At 36.2% G+C, this 19,692-nt stretch overlaps 1 protein-coding gene across 5 annotated transcripts in view; it reads left to right on the forward strand.

The window, feature by feature from the left end:
- Positions 1–19,692, forward strand: part of TSHR (thyroid stimulating hormone receptor) — a 159,506-nt gene that overhangs the window by 66,668 nt on the left and 73,146 nt on the right. The window contains exon 2 of one of the 5 annotated variants that reach the window (XM_040477917.1): positions 17,380–17,499. The exons of the other annotated variants lie outside the window; for them this stretch is intronic. The gene's annotated coding sequence lies outside the window, so the exon portion shown is untranslated. The remainder of the gene's footprint in view (positions 1–17,379; positions 17,500–19,692) is intronic. 5 annotated transcript variants of the gene reach the window in all.

Here is a 19,692-nt window from a genome sequence, read left to right on the forward strand (position 1 = left end):
GTAACAATTAGTCTCTTTTCTCCAAGTAGATAGTCTGAAAGAAAATAAAAACAGGTAAACACCATCTCTTTCATGTTATAATTTGTTTTTTAAGTCATCACCACTATTCTCTCAATGAAAACATACATCCAAACTCATTTCATTTTCTGAATAGTTAGGGGAGCTAGAAATCTAAAGGATAATTTCATGAATGCAAAACATCTACATCAAGTGTCTCATTTCTATGGTGTTAGAAAGAGAGCAGTTTTGTTTAATCCTCTATCTTGCTGCTGTATTATTAAAAATCCACAGAAACAGACCTTTTTCATAAAGTCAGTTTTGCCCCCTAAGAGCAGGTAGAAATAGTCCACTGCTGCAACAAAGCCACTACTCTTCCAGATCCCTGTCTGGGATGAAGTGGTTCTTCAAAGAAAAGAAAATCTTACACTCAGCCAAGCAAAGTCCATGTTTGGATGCCTCAAAGTATAATGTCCTAGCTTATATTCTCATGACAAGTAATTATTTCCATAATGGTCAGATTAAAAGGGATGACCCAGCGACAGACCCACCCTGCACAGAACTCCTATTAGCACCCTAACTGTTTAAACTCATGCAGGGTCTAGTTCAGAAGTCTATACTGCCCCGTCATTCAGTGGAGTTCCATCATGGGGGCCCCTAGGTGTCTTTCCTTTTAGTAGATCTCACTGAGAACCATCTCCATCCTTTGGACAGGTTCTAGTACATCTCAGCTCAGGAGGGAAGGGGTAAAAGCTTTCTTTCTCAGGAGCCCTTGATCTTGCATAAACTGTTTCACATCGTCTTTAGTAATCAGCCCTTCAAGCAGAAGGTAATGGAATAGAGAGCTTCATTAATTCACAAAAGGGCTTCTCTTCCCTTTTTCCCAGGACAGCTTCAGCAGGCCTGGGTTCATATCTATGTCAATTAATTTGCTCTGTGACCTTGAGAAGGTCAATCTTACTGAACCTTAGTTTCCCCAGCTGACAAATAGGAATACTCTTATATCATAGGGATGTTGTGAGGTTTACATAAAATAATGAATGTGAAGCACTTAGCCCAGCAGCAGGCACCTGGTAAGCTGCCAGTGTCTGTTCCTATGTTATTTACCTGCACATAACTAAGAGGAAACCCCAGACATGTGGTACTCCATATCAGTTTAGGTCTCTCTTACTATTTCTACATGCCCCTTCCCAACTTCAGGATGCTTTTGCTTCCTGGCAAATCATGCCTGGCATGATCATGCCTCCTCCTTAGAGAAATGCCTGAAGCTGATTTGAAGAGTTTACAGAGGACTGAAGTAGGACTATGAAAGCCCACACTCTGAGTTAGGAAAAACCCTAAGACATTCCAGAGCTCCTCCCCGCTGAGGCTGGGCCTTGGCCTTCTCTTTCCTGCCCTGCTTCCCTCTGTCCCTCTGTGATTTTTCCTGGGAACACTTCCTTAGTAAATCACTTGCACACAAATCCTTGCCTCAGGACCTGCTTATGGCATCGTGGAAAAGATGGGGAAATCCAATGACTCTTTTCAATAAGGAAAATCTCATCCAAGGTGTGTTGATGTCTTGACAATGTTAATAGCACTTTCTCTTGTGCACACACAAATTCAAGTCTGCTTAATTGGATACTGGATACACTAAAGCTTAATTGGATAATGGATACAGTGATAATACTAATAAAGGTTGTCCCTAAGGTTGAAGTAACAATAAAACCTTTTAAGTCATCTCATGGGGGAAAAATGAGGTTTTGGCCGTTTTTAGGTGACTCATTTTAAATGTCCTCTAGCTGAAATGATTTCAGAAAATGACTATTAAAAAGCATATCCCGTTTAGAGGGTCTCATGCAACTTTCAACAGTTTGCAGCCTTATAAAAAGTAGCTGATTTTCAGGCTGTTATAAGAAAGCATCTTAATCACCTTAATGTTATTTTTTTTAATAATGTTGTTGTAATTAGCTTGTGCCTCCCTCCTTACCCCAAAGGAAGGCTCTCTCTAAACTATTTCCTTGTATGAGTTGTGTACAAAATCAGGAAAATGGGTAGAGTAAGATATCTAAAAAGGAGGCAGAAATAACTAGTAAGTTTAGATAAGTTTGCATATCACAACATTTTTAAGAAAGACCGAGGTAGAGAGAGAAGGGGAGGAAGAAATTTGACAGAATTTTAGTTTATCAGATTATAGCTTTGAAAGAGGGAGAAGTGGAGGAAGGAACCTTTAAAAATGTGTTGTGAGGATTATGAGTGGTTTCCCTTCAATGTTCTTTAAGTTTTACAAGATAGGAATTCCTCTTATTGACTTAACAGTATTTCTTTGAAAATGACATCGCAATGAGCCTAGACCACATGGAAACTTTAGTTCAACCTCTACCTTCCAGTGTTTCCTAAATCAGAACCAAGTTCAATTTGAAAATGAGAGACGTCTGTTCTTTCTAAACCACTTCTTTATCTATCATGGTGGGGTGGGGGTACATATTTTGAGATAAGTACTTAAATGCTTGTTAATTATAATAATTATTAACAGTTTTATAATCACAATCATAAAATTTTCTATCTAATTTCAATTAGCTTATTTTACCTGATTCTCATTACAACCCTGTGGATTAGTGAAAAAATAAAACAAAACAAAAATGTTCTTCTCTACACATGTACAAAACATTGAGGCTCAGAAAGTTTATAACTTACCTAAAGTCACAGTGATAGTTACTAGCAGAGTTGAGAAAGGCCAGTCCAGTCAAAAGGCAGCTGAAGTCTCTTCCCCATTGTACTGAGGGAAAACAGGTAGTAAAATAAATACTGACAATGCTACATGGAGAAGACTCCTTCCTAGATTGCCTCTTACAATAATAAATCCTATTATTATCCAAGTTTTCAAGTAACTTTATAGCCAGAATAGAAAAAATAGAGGAAAAGAGAACAGTGGGCCTGAAGCTTACCTGCTATCATTCTGTAGGAGTTTATTCTATCAATTCTACTGATTTTATCTCAGGGTGGGGAGGTTTACTACATTAAGATATAGCTACTCTTAGCAATATGTGATATGTATAAAATTCCTAACACAATAGCTAACATATAGTAGGTATTATGGTTATCTATTGTTGCATTAAAATTTAGAGGTTTAAAAAAATCATTTTATGGCAAAATGAGTGAAAGGTTATAGGAGGTACAAGCTTCCAGTTATGGAATTAACAAATTGGGGGGATAAAATGTACAGCATAGGGAATATAACCAATAGTATTGTAATAATGCTGTATGGTGGCAGGTGGTAGCTACATTTGTGTTGAGCATAGCATAGAGTTGTTGAATCACTCCCTTGGTGGGGATGGCTGAATGCTGGTCTTGAGTGGGACTTTGACTCCAGTTTCTACATGTGGCTTCTCTAAGTGATATTTTCAAGATAGTTATACTTCTTTCATGAAAATTCAGGGCTCTCCTGGAGAGTATTCCAGGAGACCCAGGCAGAAGCTATAAGACTTTCAATATAACCTCAAAATCCAACAGCATTACTTCTACCACATTCTTTGGTTAAGCACCCAAGGCCAGCCCAGATTCAAAGAGAGGGAAATTTGTAGCCATCTTTTACTACCACAGTGAACCTCAGTAGATCTTTTTTTTTTTTTTTTTTCCTTCCAGTAGCAAATTCCACATTATCTTATCTCTCCCGGCAACAGGAATGAAAATTAAAAAAAAAAAAAAAAAAAAAAAAAAAGGAAGTATGATCCACAATAAAGAGTAAAAACAGTTAGTAGGAGTAGACCTAGAATGACAGAGATAATGGAATTGTAGGCAATGACTTTAAAATATTTTTTATACAGCTTCTAAATAAACTCAAGAAAATAAACAAAAACCATGACATAAAGAAGATATAAGGAAGAACCAAGTGACAGTTTTATGGGTAAAAATATATATTTTGAAAAATTAACTGAAGGAGTTTGATAACAGTAAACATTACAGAAGGAAAAAAAAACCTAAGAACTCTAAAAGTCAACAATAGAAACTATCCAAAATTGAGTACAGAGAGAAAAAAAGATATAAAAAAAATTAAGAGTATATCACTGACCTCGTGGAAATATTAACTCATTTAACATACATGTGATTGGAGCTCCAAAAGGAGATGAGAGAGAAAGGGAACAGAATAAAAGATATTTGAAGTGGTAATGACCCAGAATTTTCCAAATTTGATAAAAACTCTAAGCCTACAATTCCAAAAAGCTCTAATGAGCCCCAAGAAGAACAAACAGAGAAAATTACATCAGGGCACATTATAATCAAACTGCTGAAAATCAGTGGTAGAGAATATTTTAAAAGAGAAACTACACAGTTTGTAATGCAACAGAATGACATCTTCAACTACTGAAAGAAAACTGCCAACCTATATTTTTATGCCCAGTGAAAATATCTTTCCATATTGAAGACAAAACAAAGACTTTTTTAGATAAACAAACATTAAGCAAAGTCATTGCCAGTAGACTTGCACTAAAAGCAGCAATAACACACTAAAGGAAGTTCTTTAGGCAGAAAGATAACAATACCAAATGGAAATTTGGATCTATACAAACAAATGAAGAACAACAGAGATGGTGGGTAGGAAGAATGTGGTTTCAAATCAACGCAGAACAGTTGAAACAAACACAAAAAGGAGAATTAACTCATACAAAAATGTCAACACCTGGGGCGCCTGGATGGCTCAATCAGTTAAGTGTCTCTCTCTTGATTTCAGTTCAGGTCATGATGTTATGGTTTGTGAGATCGCACCCTGTGTTGGGATCTGCATTGACAGCATGGAGCCTGCCTGGGATTCTCTCTCTTTCTCTGCCCGCCCCCCCTCAAATTACATATACTTAAAAAACAATGTTAACGCCTGAAATGCAAATTAGGAATGGAAAGTACTTGCATTTTTCAGATAAAATTATTTTTCTTTTCCATAATAGTAATAACAAAAACATACATATAACACATGTATACATACATACACACAAACCACCCTCCTCCAAATACATTTGACCTTTGTATTCAACATTTCTGAATAGAATATAGAGAGACAAATATACGCATACTATCTCTTGAATATCTAGCTCATTTTCCTAATTTGAAACTGGGAACTGATTTGAAAGTGTCCTAAGCCAATAAATTATTTTCTCCCTCGATAAAATTCACAGACAATACTTTGAAATTTTAATGAGACCGTGAATTTATTTCCAATTCGCATATCAGAGCCAGAAAAAAATGTCACCCTCTGCCAAAGCCTACATTGCCATTTGTAAAAAACAAAAACAAAAACAAAAACAAAAACAAAAACAAAAACAAAAACTACTTTTAGAACACTGGACAAATGACAAGTATTCACCAAGCTGCTTTATCTAGAAGTACATACTGAATGCCAGCTGTGTTTATGGCATCATTTTAAGACCTCAAACTTTATAATTTCTGACATACAGTATTTTGCAATATATAATTCACTTTGATATCTACCTCACCTTGCTATTGCCCTTTTTTGGTGGAAGTTCATGAAGTCCTGACTCCCAATCCACCACCCTGCTTCCTTCACTGACACTTCATTTCAGAATCTGTTGTCAACTGCAGCCTTCAGCTTAAATCAGTTCCTTAGAGAGGACTTCTGTACACTCACATAGATCTATACTCTTCCTTCCTAGCACTAACACCATGATAATAATATAGTTATTTAAGTGGGTCTTAAAAAATGTCTTCTTGGGGCGCCTGGGTGGCACAGTCGGTTAAGCCTCCGACTTCGGCTTAGGTCATGACCTCATGGTTTGTGAGTTCGAGCCCCACGTCGGACTCTGTGCTAACAGCTCAGAGCCTGGAGCCTGCTTCAGATTCTGTACCTCCTTCTCTCTCTGCCCCTCCCCCACTCGTGTTCTGTCTCTCTCTGTCTCTCAAAAATAAATAAATGTAAAAAAAAAATTTTTTTTAAATGTCAAATTACCCCACTGGTTTTAGCTTCATGAAGGCAGGACCTTCATCTGACCTCGCTTACCACTGCATTCCCCACACCATGCGTGATGCCTGGAATGTGGTAGGCACTCAATTTATATGTAGTATTTTTAAATACATGTTGATTCCTGAAGTGCCTCTGAGTCAGCTTCATAGCAAAGGAAGGAATCTTCAGATTATCTATATATGCTTTACACTGAAAAGTTTGCAGGAAACTGGACTGCTCTCACTTTATCATATGAACTTCAGTCACTTAACCTTTCTTCAGATTATAAATGAACTCCAGATTATTTATGGACCTTACTTCGTCCATAAAATAACAAGATTTGGACAAATACATAGGTTCTAAACTATGCTCCTCAAAACCTAAAGGTTTCCTCACCTGTTGAAGAAGAGTAATAAAGGAAACCATTTCCATTTTTTTCTTTTATTTTTAAGTTTATTAATTTATTTTGAGAGAGAGAGAGAGAGAGAGAGAGATTGAGCATGTCCACACGCACAAGCAGAGGAGGGGCAGAGAGAGAGGAAGAGAGAGAATGCCAAGCAGGCTTGGTAATGTGAGGCTCACTGTCACAAACCATGAGATCATGACCTGAGTGGAAATCAACAGTCAGTGCTCAACCGACTGAGCCACCCAGGCGCCCTTACATTTTTTTTTCATTTAAAAGGAACACAACACAAACAAGAGTCTAAGGATAGGTCTATAATAAAATATTGCCAATAATATTGAAGCTGCACTGCAATGCTTACTAGAAAATTAGAAACAAATGAAATAAAGTAAATTTCTTAAGTAACACATAAGGGATCATAATAGAGACATATGAAATCCTATAAAGGAAATAGTATGACCCTCTGTAATCTGGTTGAAGAAAACATCCATCAGGCAGAGGATTGATCAGCTGAAGGCAGAGAAAAAGTGGAGTCACAGATAAGAATTGCGGAAATTTCCATCTAGTCAATGTCCTGGACAAAGGAAACTTAAATCTGTGGATGTTTAAACTAGTGGATATCATACCCTACAAGCAAAACCATTCCTTGTAAAATGGTATTGATAGGCTCTCTTAGCCTGAGAACATTTAAAATCCATTTCATCTCCTTGTTTTGATTGATTTCATGCCCTTCAAGCAATCTTCTGCATCTGTCTTAGTTCCCTACAGTAGTCTGCGCACAAGAAAAAATACGCATATCATCATGAATATTCTGGCCCATTGGACATTGTATTTCTCATCATTGATTAATAAATTGGCCAACAGATTTATATGTTTTTGTTTCTTTAACAAAAACACGTTAGTGTTCATAATATGCCAATGTTGTTCTAAGTGTTTCCAATAATAATTTCTTAAATCTCCATGGCAAGCCTATGTGGTAGGTATTGTTATCCACATTCTATACTTTGCAGAATGGCAGTAGAATATGCTAAAGAATCTGATGTCTTTTTTTCCCTGTGAGTGAAAACTGGCTCTCATACTTGCAGCTGCGTAGCTTTTACCAAATTATTTAACCTTTCTGTACCTCAGATCACCACCTATAAAATGGGGATAATAGGGGCGCCTGGGTGGCGCAGTCGTTAAGCGTCCGACTTCAGCCAGGTCACGATCTCGTGGTCCGTGAGTTCGAGCCCCGCGTCGGGCTCTGGGCTGATGGCTCAGAGCCTGGAGCCTGTTTCCGATTCTGTGTCTCCCTCTCTCTCTGCCCTTCCCCCGTTCATGCTCTGTCTCTCTCTGTCCCAAAAATAAATGAAACGTTGAAAAAAAAAATTAAAATGGGGATAATAATATACCCTAACTCACAGGGCTGTTAGGAAGATGTAATGATATATATAATGCGCTTTTATAGTGTTTGGCATAGTGAGTGCTGTGTGTTTATTACAATCACAATATAGTGATTCAACACTTCCATTCATCACCCAGGACTCATCACAAGTGCCCTCCTTAATCCCCATCACCTATTTCACCCATCCCTCCACCCACCTCCCCTCTGGTAACAGTTTGTTCTCTATAGTTCAGAATGTGTTTCTTGGTTTGCCTCTTTTTTCCTTTTTCCCATTTGTTTCTTAAATTCCACATATAAGTGAAATCATATGGTATTTGTCTTTCTCTGAGTGACTTATTTCACTCAGCATAGCATAATATTCTCCATGTCATTGCAAATGGTAAGATTTCATTTTTGATGACTAAAATTCCATTTAATATATACACCACATCTTCTTTATCCATTCATCAGTTAATGGACACTTCGGTTGTTTCCATAATTTGGCTATGGTAGAAAAAGTTGCTATAAACATCAGGAGGCATGTATCCTTTTGAATTAGTATTTTTATAGTCTTTGAGTAAATACCCAGTAGTACAATTGCTAGATTGTAGGGTAGTTCTATTTTTAAGCTTTTGAGGAACTTCCAGAGTATTTTCCATAGTTGGCCGCTCCAGTTTGCATTCCCACCAACAGTGCGAGAGGGTTCCTTTTTCTCCACATCCTTGCCAACACCTATTTTTTCTCGTGTTGTTGATTTTAGCCATTCTGACAGGTATGAGGTGATATCTCATTGTAGTTTTGATTTGTATTTCCCTAATGATAAGTGATGTTGAGTACCTTTTCATATATCTGTTGGCCATCTGTATGTGTTCTTTGGAAAAATGACTACTCATGTTTTCTGCCCATTTTTAGGTGGATTATTCATTTTTTGGGTGTTGGTTTACAAATTCTTTGTATATTTTGGATACTAACCCATTATCAGATATGTCATTTGCAAATATCTTCTCCCATTCTGCAGGTTGCCTTTTGGTTTTGTTGTTCCCTTCACTGTGCAGAAGCTTTTATTTTGATGTTGTCCCAATAGTTTATTTTTTATTTTGTTTCACCTGTCTCACCTTCAGGAGACATATCTAGAAAGAAGTTGCTATGGCTGGTTGCTAAGAAGTTACTGCCTGTGTTCTCTTCTAGGATTTGTTGGTTTCACGTATCACATTTAGATCTTTAATCTATTTTGTATTTATTTTTGTATATGGTATAAGAAAGTGGTTTGGTTTCATTCTTTTGCATGTTTCTGTCCAGTTTTCCCAACACCATTTGTTGAAGAAACATTGGTTTTCACATTGGGTATTCTTTCCTGCTTTGTTGAAGATTAATTGACCATACAGTTGTGGTCCATTTCTGGGTTTTCAAATCTATTCCATAGATCTGTGTGTCTATTTATGTGTCAGTGGCATACTGTTTTGATTATTACAGCTTTGTACTATAACTTCAAGTCCAGAATTATGATGCCTCCAGATTTGTTTTTTTTTTTCAAGATTGCTTTGGCTATTTGGGGTCTTTTGTAGTTCCATACAAATTTTAGGATTATTTGTTCTAGCTCTGTGAAAAATGCTCTTGGTATTTTAATAGGGATTGCATCAAAAGTGTATGTTGCTTTGGGGTGTATAGACATTTTTTTTTTTTTAATGCCACAGGAATCTCAATGTTTATTTATTTTTGGGACAGAGAGAGACAGAGCATGAACGGGGGAGGGGCAGAGAGAGAGGGAGATACAGAATCGGAAACAGGCTCCAGGCTCTGAGCCATCAGCCCAGAGCCCGACGCGGGGCTCGAACTCACGGACCGCGAGATCGTGACCTGGCTGAAGTCGGACGCTTAACCGACTGCGCCACCCAGGCGCCCCGGGGTGTATAGACATTTTAACAATATTGGCTCTTCTAATCCATAAGCATGGAATGTCTTTCCATTTCTCTGTGTTGTCTTCATTTTCTTTCATCACTGTTTTATAGTTTTCAGAGGATAGATAGGTCTTTCACATCTTTGGTTAGGTTTATTCCTAGATATCTTATTATTTTTGGTGCAGTTGTAAATGGAATTGCATTTCTTAATTTTTCTGTTGCTTCATTATTGGTGTATAGAAACGCAACAGATTCTGTACATTGATTTTGTACCCTAAAACTTTACTGAATTCATTTATCAGTTGTAGCAGTTTTTGATGGAGTCTTTCCAGTTTTCTATACAGAGTATCATGTTGTCTGTGAAGAGTGAAAGTTTGATTTCTTCCTTGCTTACTTGGATGCTTTTTATTGCTTTTTATTGTCTGATTATTGTGGCTGGGACTTGCAGTACTAGGCTGAATAAAAGTGGTGAAAGTGGACATCTTTGTCTTGTTCCTGACTATAAAGGAAAAGCTCTCAGTTTTTCCCCATTGAGGATCATATTCCTTGTGCATTTTTTATATATGGCCTTTATTATATTGAGGTATGTTCTCTCTAAACCTACTTCATCAAGGGTTTTCATCATGAATTGATATTGTACTTTGTCAAATGCTTTTTCTACATCTATTGATAGGATCAAATGGTTCTTATTCTTTCTTATATTAATGTGATATATCATGTTGATTTGTGAATATTAAACCACCCTTGCATCTCAGGAATAAATCTCACTTAATCGTGGTGAATTTTTAAACGTATTGTTTAAATTCGTTTGGATTTGGTTTGCTAACATTTGGTGAGAATTTTTGCATCTATGTTCATCAGGGATATTGGCCTTGTAGTTCTATTTTTTAGTGGTGCCTTTACCTAGTTTTGGTATCAGGGTAGTGCTAGCCTCATAGAATTATTTTGGAAGTTTTCTTTCCTTTTCTATTTTTTGGAATAGTTTGAAAATAATAGGTATTAACTCTTTAAATGTTTGGTAGAATTCACCTGTGAAGCCATCTGGTAATGGACTTGTGTTTGTTGGGAGTTTTTTGATTATTGATTCAATTTCTTTGCTGGTTATCAGTCTGTTTAGGTTTTCTATTTCTTTGTGTTTAAGTTTTGGTAATTTATATGTTTCTAGGAGTTTTCAATTTCTTCTATGTTGTTCATTTTGTTGGCATATAGATTTCCATAATATTCTCCTATAATTGTATATCTGTGATGTTGGTTGTTCTTTCTCCTCCCTCATTTGTGATTTTGAGAACTTCCTCTTTTCTTTTCAATAAGTCTAGCTAGAGGTTTATCAATTTTATTAATTTTTTTAAGGAACCAGCTCCTGGTTTCATTGATCTATTCTATTATGGTTTTTTGGTTTGTTTGTTTTTTTTTAGTTCCTATATCATTTATTTCTGCTCTAATCTTTATGATTTCCTTTCTTCTACTGGCTTTGGGCTTCATTACTTGTTCTTTTTCTAGCTCCTTTAGATGATAAGATTAGGTTGTTTATTTGAGATTTTTCATGCTTCTTGAGGTAGACCTATCTTGCCATATACTTCCCTCCAAGGACCACTTTTGTACATCCCAAAAGTTTTGGATTCTCGTATTTTCATTTGTTTCCATGTATTTTTAAATTTCTTCTTTGATTTCCTCATTGACCTGTTCATTGTTTAGTAGCATGTTGTTTAACCTCCATGTATTTATGGTCTTTCCAGATTTTTTCTTATGATTGACACCTAGTTTCAAAGTGTTTTGGTCAGAAAAGGTGCATGGCAGGGGAATAGTCTATATTTTGATCCAAGTCCTGGTCATGAGAATAGATGTGTACATATGGGAAGTATAAGTACACATACATACTTGTATACACTTAAGTATATAATTATACATTTAAGATTTATGCATCTTACTGGCTGTAAATTATACGTTAAATTTGTATTAAAAACTTTTAATACAGGGGTGCCTGGGTGGCTCAGTTAAGCATCCAACACTTGATTTCAGCTCAGGTCATGATCTCACGGTTCGTGAGTTTGAGCCCCATGTTGGGCTCCATGCTAGAGCCTGTTTGGGATTTTTGCTCTCTCCCTCTCTGCCTCTCTCCCACTTGTACACTCTCTTCCTCTCTCTCTCAAAAAGTAATAAATAAACTTAAAAAATATTTTAAGTTTTAATACACAAAGTGTCCCAAATAATGAAATAAAACCAAATTATGTATATATTTTTTTAATCTGGAGAACTAAACCAAATTATTTGTTGTGTATAGAAAACTATCCCAGATGGCCTAAGCTAGACAATTTCCATACAGCCAAACTTGTCAAGACATTGCTTATATTTCTAAGTCCAAGATCACAAAAGTTAAACCTCAAACAGAAATTAACTGCCCCAAAATGATGATTCACATCTCCATTTGGAATCTGGTGGTGGGTTGCAATATAATACCTTGAATTGTAGGTATCACCTGGTATTTTTGTGTTACTTATAAATAATTCAGTAGGAACATTGACTAAAATGCCATTCTACCACTGAAACAGAAAACACACATAGTACAGATTAAAATTTTTTTCATATTTAGGGACACCTGGGTGGTTCAGTCAGTTGAGTGTCTGACTTTGGCTTAGGTCATGATCTCAGGGCTCTTGGGTTGGAGCCCCACTTCCGGCTCTGTGCAGATAGCTCAGAGTCTGGAGCCTGCTTCTGATTCTGTCTCTGTCTCTCTCTGCCACTCCCCCATTTGCCCGTGCTCATGCTTTCCCTCTCTCAAATATAAACATTTAAAAAATTTTTAAATAATAATTTTTTCATGTTTAAAAATATAGTCTGTATATTATATAAAGAGTCCCAAATATTTGGCTGCATGATCCTTCTGGATCTACATCCCTGACTTTAATTTCTGTACTTGCTACATTCCTCATAACTTACCACAGTGTGTGTGTGTGTGTGTGTGTGTGTGTGTGTGTATAACACAATAGTAAACTAAATTCACTAATGAGAATCTTCTCAGCAAAGTAAAAACAGCAGGCAAGTTGATAAATGTCATATTAATATTGCCCATTTTATAATCCACAGTTTCATAATATTTAAGTATCTGCATTATTTGTAACAATTTCTTCTTTTTCTACTACTAGTACTTTCTATGGTCACAATGGCTATTTCAATGTTATGCACTTGACATATCTCAGTGAAATATCGGTTGATTGATTGATACAGGTATTTAATACAAAAGGAGGCCTTTGAAATCCAAGTGGTGATATTTAACAAGCTTGATGCAAAATCACAAAATATTCTCAGCCTGATTGCCAAGAGATTAAATGGGAAGTTGGTGTTTCTGGCACACACAAGCTTAGCCATGGCAAGGAAGATCAACTATGCTTCTCAACCCAGTAAAATTCAGTCATGCTCATCCATTCATAATTTATATTTTTTGATAAATAGGATGTTTCCCACACAGCATCAATTAACTAAACCTCACACCAACGTGTACACACATACATAAAAACTATGTATTTATGATTACAGGGAACTCACACAAAACAAAATGTTAGAATGTTGATTGGATTTGCATGTTGCTAAAATTTCAGTGAAATGACCCTACATCATGTGAAAAATTTAATAGCACAAATTGTTGTTGTTGGAACATAGAGAACTGTCTGTTCTCTTTACTAGCATTAACCAGGTTTCCCTCCCGCATTGCTACTGCAAGAACAAAAAAGACAGTCCTTAAAAATGGATCCTATTCTGCAAATTCTTCAAGTCAATCACTGGCACTTCACATGCATTTCTGTTTCACCATTATATCTTCTAAATGCAGACATTTGGCAAGGCTGAAAGGAAACATTTGATTCTAAGGCATACCTTTGTGGATCATTCTTGGTTACATAACTCATAGAAAAATAAATTAAATTACATCATGAACTTAAATGTTTATTCTCTCTTATTTATTATAAAATAAATTTATTAATATAAATGTTTATTATTAAATATTTATTCTTTCCATATCCTAAAGCCAACTTGTTTAACTACTAAGTGTACATACCTCACTTAGATATAAAACTATAAGCTTTTTTCCCCCAATGAATTGTATGTGATGCCCCTAGTCATTAATAGTAAATACTGCTACTATTTGTATGAGGCACATTTTCTGAGTTTTTTTCATTATAGCAAGAATAATCACTGCCTTCTCATTTTGAACCATCAAAAACATAAAAAACTAAGTCTCTTCAGTACCTAGTATATTTTCATCCAAAATAAATACTATTTTGATGCTAATTCTTTGGACAGTAGTATAACACCTTGAAGCTTTGCTAATGTTTTTGTCAACAGAATATATACTTAGATGTGTCTTTTTCCTTTTTCACAAATATTCAAAATTTATTCTGAAAGTAAAATAAAATATTCTAGCCAAATAATCACAATCATTTGCTTTTTTTCCTCTACCATCTGCTTTTAAAGCAGTAATCACAATGTTACACAATTCTTTAAATAAATGTTTTGCTTTTGAAAACATAGACAATGGAAAACACATGCAGCTGCTTGCCCGTGTGAAGGCACAGAGAAATAGGTCAATATAACCATGTATCAGTTAGCTCTAGCTACAAAATACCGCCTAACAAAACAACCATGAAACCTCTATGAGTTTTAAGGCTCATGCACCTGGGATTAGCTAGGGAGCTACAAGCCATCCACGTATCACAATAATTTATTCTCCATAATCCTCAACTTATAGTAAGACTATTGGGGGAAAATGGAACACAGGCTCTGTAAACAAACATGCTGTCTTTATTATTTCATTAGCTAGACACCATGTTCCAGCCAATTATTTTTTGCTCTTTATTTGAAGAGAAAAAGGTACTTTGGAAGAAAACTCTTCCTACATGTTTTCATAATGTTCAGGCTAATAACATTTTAAAAGTTACAGAGGAGGGGCGCCTGGGTGGCTCAGTTGGTTGAATGTCCAACTCCTGATTTCAGCTCAGGTCATGATCTCACAGGTTCATGAGTTCCAGCCAAATTGGGCTCTGTGCTGTCAGTGCTGGAAATTCTCCCCCTCTTTTTGACCCTCCCCCTGCTCACACTCTGTCTCTCTCAAAATAAAGTAATAAACTCAAAAAAGTTAGAGAAGAAAGTGAAGGAAAGCTTAAGCTAATAGGTGATAAATTTTAGAGTTGTAACTAAGGTAATTAATACCAAGAGTTTAAAAATATGTTTTAACTCAATAATGAGTTTATTTTTCCAGATTATGTGTATATTACTATGAATATATCCAGGTAAAATGTACAAACTGCTAAACTGAATTTGGCAATTTATGTGATCAATTTCTATTGTGATAATTCATTTGTTTAACATTATTGAAATCAGTCTTCTGTGTCAGGCTATGTTATAATCATCATGATATAAACTAAGTTCATCCACTAATAATTGATAATTAATGTTCATCTAGGGATAGAATTGCTGTCATTCCCCCATTCACTTTTGTTTAGGATTTATTGTGCATATTGTATCTCAGAATCATTGTATCATGGTTCTGAAATCCATAATCCTTATTAGTCCATTTGTATTGGTGGGCTTTCTTTGGTGAGAAACGTGGCTGAGAAGAATGAATAAAATCTCAGCATTTCAAATATTTTGTCTTTTAAAACATGTTATGCTGTGTAGAGGAAGAGAAACATCTTTTCCTACCCTTCTAACTTCTCAGCTAGGGCTCTATCACCAAAGACACATTAACAAGAGAAAAGAATACTTATTTAAGTTTTACATGACTTGGGAGGCTTTATGAAGAAATGAAGACTTGAAGAAATGACATTTTTATACTAGGTTAGATAAAAAATGGAAGGTGGTGATAAATGTCACTGGACAAAGGGATATGAGCTAAGGGTAGTAAACTGGGGAAATCTAGCAAAGCCTATGTGTTCAGATTACCCTTGGCATCCCTCTGTCTTCCGAAATAAGATTGCTCTTTTATCTGGGTATAGGGAGGGCACCTCTCATATGAGAGTCTTTTATGACCTGCTTCAGGGGAGAAGGGGCTCGGAGAGTTCTTCCTGAACCTACTGTTTCTCAATCCCTTCAGCTTAAAATATGCAATATGCCAAGGTATTATATTTTGGGGTAGCATGTTTTAAACCCCATTATTCTCTCATCTGAAATTTTCCCCAAGAAGTTTGACAGTCCAGAAACTTAGTGGGTAGATCGATCATCCCCTGTCCTAGCAAACCAGGCTCTCAGTCCTAGGAATAGGTCAATCCTAAAGAGTTGTTTCATTTCAAAAGGTGATGATATGAGTGGCAGCAAGGGCACCCATCTGTTAGGCTTCTAACGGTGTTAGTAATCAGGCATTTAATGAGATACATTTCTATAGAAATAAAAGAAAAACAAAGGTTAATGGTTCCAACAAACTATAAATTCAATTTTTGAACCCAGAGGGTGGTCAGTCACGATTTCTAGATGTTGGGCTCAAAGCACCTGTAGGTAGGGTACTAAGGGCAGGGAGTAAACAATCAATAAATTTTTTTGGTTTGCAGTGTGAATGTCTCTGGTGTTGGAATTAGATGTTCCAGTGAAATTTCTGAGTGACCCACACAGTTATAGGTACAAAGAGTACCCATACATGATCTGTTGTGGTGATTTCCTAAAAGTTTATATCATCATCCAGCTTTGGCTTATAGGACTTTGAGAAATGGGTAGTTTTCGTTTTTAGTGATGACAAGTCAGGAAGGTGAGAGAAAATTGGATATGGTAACAACTGACAAGATGTACAAAATGGCAAAATCTAATTTACAAGGAAATGAAAAGTAGTTCAAAGACGGCAAACATTCACAAGGGTGGGTAATACTTTCTAACTGAAACAAAATTTTTCTCTACAGCCACCTCCATTTCTACCATAGATAATCAAAGACTATTTTTATTTGCAAAAATAAATCTAGTCTTATTAAACTTGGCCCAATTGTTTATACAAGTACAACAAGAAAACTGATTGATAATACAGGCCCTTTTTAAGTCTGCTTTGCAGGAATCCTCCGGAAAAGCTCAAAGTTAGTTCAAAGTCAGAAAGACTTTATTTAGAATTTGATTTGGGGAAACTTGTCAAGAATATCAAAAGATTTGAACACTTGATTAAATAAGGTCTTGGTCAACTATTTAACGAAATTTGACAATAGAAGATTTTTAAGGCAAATATAGAACATTACATAGTTGTGAACAAAACCCTCTTTTAATATTAGAGACCTTAATAAGTAAGTAATCAAAAGACCTTATAAAGACAACATGAAGCACAGGAAATTAGTTTGATAAAACACAGAATCTTTGTTTCCTAGGCAAATTTCTTAAAAGGCAACTGAAGATCTGCATAGCCTGGCAGGTAAAAAGCCAAGCAAGGTTCTCAAAACACAAAAACAAAACAAAACAAAAACCTAAACAGGAAGAAAATAGCTGACTCTGGTAGGGAAAGGATCAATAAACAATGGGTACTTAACACTAAACTCAAAAGGGTCACTATCCAAAGATTTGACAAATACAAATATTTTTTCCTGCTAACCTGAATTTGGAAAGGAAACAGCAAGGAGAAGTGTTTACCTTCCTCTCTCAACGAAGATAAAGATCCTGAAAACTGATACGTTAAGAATTCTTACATTCTGCTGGCTTTCTGCCAGTTGTCCCAGACCTTAGCTGCAGTCTCCAAGGTGATGGAGTATCCCAGCCTTCTACTATCCAATCCTCATCACCAGAAACTGTAGAGGAGGAAAATAGTATGTTTTTCCTTCTACCCTTCTAGTTCCTCAGCTGGGGCTTTATAACAGAAGATGGATTAACAAGAGAAGAACGTACAAATTTATTTAATGGAAAATGTTTATGTGTCATGGAAGCCTTCATAAAGAAATGAAGACCCAAAGAGGTGACTAAACCTGAGTGTTTTTATGCTGTTTTGATGAGGAATGTAAAGTCATGGGAAAATGTGATAGAACAAAAGGGTAGAAAACTGAAGGGAGCTTATTCATTGTTCATTCAGATTCCCTTGGTGTTTTCTGAGATAAGGATATAGGCAGGGCACCACCCACATGAGAGTCTTATGACTTGCTTCAGAGGAGAAGGAGATCAGAGTCCTTAATGCACCTGTTGTTTCTCAGATTCCTCCAGCTTAAAATGTTCAACATGCTAAATTGCCATGTTTTGGGATAGCGTGTCCTGAACTCCATCAACTACAACTGAATCAGTAGTAGGAAAAGATCTTTGTTCTCACTTCAAGTGTGTATGTGTTTATGTGTGTGACAGAGAAAGAGAGAATTCAAGAAACATGAATTATATATTTCAGAAATTCATCATTGTGAAAGAATATAAACATTATTTGAATCTTTTACCCAAAATCTATTAAATTACATTTAGATGGTATTTCTGTTCCAAGTCAAATTTCTTACATACCATTATAAACTTACTCTAATTTTCTTAATAGGTCATTTACTTTTGAACACCCAAATTTTTAGACAGTGAAGTTACAAATTAAGTCCACATTATCTATAAGCAGTGTGTGCAATTTTACAATAAGCATGTCCTCAAGATCCATGCCCTTAGAGCAGGTTCTATATGCAGGACTATCTTTGAGCTTGAGAAACTCAATCTCCTTGGGTGATACCCAACAGGTGTGTACCTGATCCTTTGTTTTCCTTTGGCATGGCCCACTTTTACTGGGAGATTTTAATTGAATAAGTTGTTATGCTTTTATTTTTAAATTCAGAATCTTGGATCTGGACCAATAGGTTTTAATCAATCCAATTAAGGGAATGTAAGTGAGAGACCTATGAGAAAGGATGGATAATTTATGAGACCTAAATTTGTGAAACCATATTAAGGCAACATTCAGCTTTATGCTGAAACATCCATAGTTGTAAAGAGCTGACAACCTACCCTTTTGTCATTCACATCACCTCCCCTCTTCTAAGAATAGATCCTTTTATAAACTAATTTGGCCCCACTGATGCACTGATTGAACAAATTGCAGATATTATGTCTTGATAGACAGACATGATGTACTAGGTGAAAGGAATTGCTGTAAAGAGGCCATTAGTAATGTGATGGTGAAGTGCTGGGGGGAAGGGAAACATTCTATAGTCCTGTGATTAGGTCTTAGTCTTTTAGTGAGACTGTGCCTCACTGTGAACTTCACAAGTGTTTCACGTTTTTTTTTTTTTTCCTCTCTCCTTAGATAGAATAGGATGGCTAGAGTGACCTAGAGTTGGGTATTTCCCTTCCCCAGTCAGTTAGGACCTGGTTAATAGTTTCCCCTGGGTGTGGGGGGAAGTTAAGAAGAACAAAGTGCTCTGATGTATTTCCAAGTGGTTTTCTCTTCTCTTTGCCAGAAGCACAAGGGGCTATTTTTTCTACTGTTTACTATTAGAACATGGTTGAGCCTGGAGGTAAATCTCACAAAACTGTGGAAGTCCCCCTGTGACTGTGTCCCCATGGAGATCTATCAGCAACGTGCCTCCAGGATTCACCAATCCCAATTCAGGTTTCCTATCCTGACACTGGTTCTCTCTGTGGTTTCCACACATCAATTTCCACTCTGGGAGTCTGGGACTCCCTTTATTTGCCTGTCTGTCTCTACAATCTTGCCAACAGTGGTTTGCCCAATGTCTTCTCTTCTCCAGGCTCCTGACATGCTGAACCAGAAACCAGAAGTTTCAAATGCATTTCAATCACTGCAAAAATTAATAGTTCAAAAAATGCAGAGATCAAGGAAATAGATTGCTGAGAAATAAAACCCTGCAGCCTAGGAGGGAAACACACAATTTTAGTCTTATTTCTTTAAGTAAGGAAGTAAATGGATGATGCGTAATTATGAATATTTATATGGCAAAAACAGACCCATGGATAAGATGGTAAGTGTGATGAGGTGTTGTCTTTTTGTAAAGTGAGTTAGGACACCTTCTTCCATACAGGATTCTATCAAGCAGTTGCTGTAGCAAAAAAAGGAAGTAAAAAATGGAACACCTTGGTGAGCGGACATACTGAAATACATTAAGATGTCTTATTACTGATATAAGGAAAAAACCTTGGCCTTCTGAAAAGTGTCCAAAAAAGCAAACTGTAA

The sequence above is a fragment of the Herpailurus yagouaroundi genome, unplaced genomic scaffold (genome assembly GCF_014898765.1).
Source record: "Herpailurus yagouaroundi ecotype Mexico unplaced genomic scaffold, PumYag 141, whole genome shotgun sequence".
NCBI classification, from domain to species: domain Eukaryota; kingdom Metazoa; phylum Chordata; class Mammalia; order Carnivora; family Felidae; genus Herpailurus; species Herpailurus yagouaroundi.